The following is a 3,566-nucleotide window of genomic DNA, read 5'->3' as shown; positions in this document are numbered from 1 at the left end:
GGATGGACTCGGTGGTCTTTTACGGTCTCTCTTCAGAAGAGTATTGCCTGGAGAGGGCATCCGCTTTGATGTTCTTTGTGCCGGGAATATATGAGAGAACAAAATTAAATCTGGAGAAAAATAACGACCATCGGGCTTGGCGAGGACCTAAACGACGGGCATTCTCAATGTACAATAGGTTTTTATGGTCCGTGAGAATAATGAATGGCTCTTTTGACCCCTCCAGAAGATGTCTCCATTCTTGAAGAGCCATCTTGACGGCCAAAAGTTCCCTATTGCCCACGTCATAATTTCTTTCTGCAGGAGAAAACTTTTGGGAGAAAAACCCGCAAGGGTGAAGTTTGTCCTGGGGAGAAAATTTCTGAGAGAGAACCGCACCTGCCCCACAGTCTGAAGCATCAACCTATAGGGTGAATGGGAAATTAGTGTTCGGATGTCGAAGGATGGGAGCAGAGACAAAGGCTTGTTTCAGCGTTTTGAAAGCCGAGACTACCTCTGGTGACCAAGATGAAGGATCTGCCCCTTTTTTGGTCAGTGTAGTGATAGGAGCGCTGATAGTAGAAAAATTACGGATAAATTTCCGGTAATAGTTGGAAAAACCTAAAAATCGTTGAATGGATTTGAGGGAATTGGGTTGCGGCCAATCCATGACGGCTTTCAGCTTCTCTGGGTCCATGGCTAAGCCTCTGTTGGAGATAATATACCCAAGAAAGGAAGTGGTAGACTGGTGAAAAAGGCATTTCTCCATTTTAGCATATAACCGGTTCTCTCGGAGGCGTGAAAGCACAAACTTCGTGTGAATGATATGATCCTGTAAGTTTTGGGAAAAAATAAGAATGTCATCCAGGTAGACAATGACAAAACGATTGAGAACATTCCGAAAGATGTCATTAATAAAGTCCTGAAAAACTGCTGGTGCATTGCACAAACCGAAGGGCATCACTAGGTATTCGTAGTGTCCACTACGGGTGTTGAAAGCAGTTTTCCATTCATCGCCCTCTCGGATGCGGATGAGGTTGTATGCCCCACGGAGGTCAAGTTTGGTAAAGAGGTTGGCCCCCTGATGTCTGTCGAAGAGTTCGGAGATGAGTGGGAGTGGATAACGATTTTTCACCGTAATATGGTTCAGACCCCGGTAATCAATACATGGTCTGAGAGTACCATCCTTCTTCTTGACGAAGAAGAATCCGGCCCCCGCGGGAGAGTTGAAATGACGTATAAAGCCCCGCTTAAGGTTCTCACGAATATATTCGTCCACGGCTTCCATCTCGGGCAACGAGAGAGGGTACGATTTGGCCTTTGGCAAGGTGTATCCGGGTACCAGGTCAATCGGACAATCATAGGAACGATGAGGAGGTAGGAGCTCAGACTGCGTCTTGCTAAAAACGTCCAAAAATTCAGCGTAAGGAGAAGGTAACTCCCTCTGAGGATTGGATGTGTTAGCTAAAAGAAAGGACGGTCGCTCCGTAGACACTGAAGATTCTTCTGACCTTGACCTCCAGTCAATGGGATTAGGAGATACCCAATCGATGAGCGGATTGTGCTTCTGTAACCAGGGCAGTCCGAGCGTAACCGGTGTACCCGGGGCATGAATCACGTCAAAGCCTAGGGTCTCTTCGTGGGAATGAGTAGAAAGGGTGATAGGTCCGGTCTCCAAGGAGATATATGCCGGAGTGAGAGGACGAATATCTATCCCGACCAAGGCAACGGGGGAGTTCTTCTTGGACAGTGGGATCTGATTCTGTTCAGAAAATGTCTGATCCATGAAGTTCCCTCCTGCGCCGGAATCGATAAACGCGGCTGTGGAGGTACGGAAGGTAGGACCAGAAAGGGAAACGGGAATGGTCAATCTTTTGGGGAGTTCCCTTCTGAGTAGGGGGCAAGGAGATTTAGCACCCAGAAAGCGCCCCTTCGTACTCACTGGGTTTGATCATTTCCCGAAGGTGGTGGATTGTCACGGGTACGCTGTTGAGAAGATCCGCAATGAAGGCACGATTCTCCGGCTGAGCGAAGCTGTCGCAAGGGCACCTGAGGTTGTTGGACTCCGAGTTGCATCGGCTCAGGAGCTTCCAGCGCAGGCAGCGGAGAGAAAACGGGTCTCGGGGTAGTAGAAAACCTGGAGAAGGAAGCACGGAAAGGCGTAGACCGGGATTGCTGACGCTGAGCGCGGCGTACCTGAAGGCACTGATCCATACGATTGGCCAGGGTGATGAGGTCCTCCTGCCGTCAGGAAATCCGATAGGCCATTCCAGAAGACGGAGACTAAGGCCTCCTGACCCCAACGAGTCTCAGCTGCTATGGTCCTGAATTCCAAGGCATATTGGGCCACAGGCCGATGTCCCTGTGTAAGGTGCAGCAGGGAATCAGAAGCAGTTTCTTGTCGTGCAGGGGTATCGAAGACCTGTCGAAAGTCACGTCTGAAGGCTGCGTAATCTCGGGTAATCTCAGGTCGCAGTTCCCAGATCGGGGAAGCCCATGCCAGTGCGTTACTTGTGAGCAGACTGTATACATAAGCTACCTTTTTCCGACCAGTAGAATACAGTTGCGGAGCCATCTCGAAATGGATCTCACACTGGTTGAGAAAGCCGCGACAAGCGTGGGGATCCCCTGCGTAGGGCTTCGGAGCTGAGGACAAAGTAGAAGTAGAATCGGACTGCGCCGGCGGCGCAGACGCAGGTGGTGCCTGTAGAGATAGGTCCTGTACCTGTTGGGAGAGGAGAACCACTTGATCCGTTAAGGCCTGGATTTGTTGATACATGGCCGTCATCATAGAGTCCAAATCCGTCTGGTCTGCGTTTTGTGGGCTCGACATAATGTTACGCCGGTACTGCACGCAGACCAGACCCGTCCCTTCTACTGAGGTGAGGAACGTATATGGGCACGCACCCGCAGCAAAAGGAGCGTGTCCGGAGTGTGGTGATTTTGGCGTTGCCAGGCCAGGTGACGTTTAGCTAGCAATACTTGCCGGTACCGGTGTAGAAGTGCCGTCGTCGTTGCCGTTTTAGCCAAGGTCAGGGATTGGAGAATTCCAGAAGGTCGTTGTCCAAGCAGGGGTCGAGAGCCAGAGAAGGACGTCCGACAAGCCAAGTCGTAACCTGAGTGAATGAGAGAGAGAATGCCAGAATAGTGATCCTAGTGGAAACTATGTCGAGCAATGACTGAATGGCAGGACAGGCAATATAAAGCGTGGCTGACCAATAGGAAGAGGAGGCAGGCCTGGAGGAGTGCATGGAGCTGTCCTGGATAGGCTGTCCAAAGGAGGATACAGGTGAGCAGTCTTTATTTATGCCTGATTGATCCTTGTGTGTGTGTTGGGGGCGGAGCCTCACTGCAGGAGCTGTGAATAAATTAAGAGAGTCCTGCGCGTGCTCTGTAACAGAGACAGGTGCGCGCTCGTAAACGGTAGCAGCCGCATGAGAGAGGGAAGATCCCGCAGGAGCGCGAGACCGCAGAGGACGACGGGGAACCCCCAGAGCCGCCGGAGGTAAGTGACGCCAGCGAGGAGTGCGCGCCACGGCAGCGGGGGTTAATGAAGGTGAGGAGGGACCAGGGCGCGGGTGCCGCGA

The sequence above is a fragment of the Ascaphus truei genome, chromosome 11 (genome assembly GCF_040206685.1).
Source record: "Ascaphus truei isolate aAscTru1 chromosome 11, aAscTru1.hap1, whole genome shotgun sequence".
Classification (NCBI taxonomy): domain Eukaryota; kingdom Metazoa; phylum Chordata; class Amphibia; order Anura; family Ascaphidae; genus Ascaphus; species Ascaphus truei.
Note: the sequence above shows the minus strand (reverse complement) of the source record.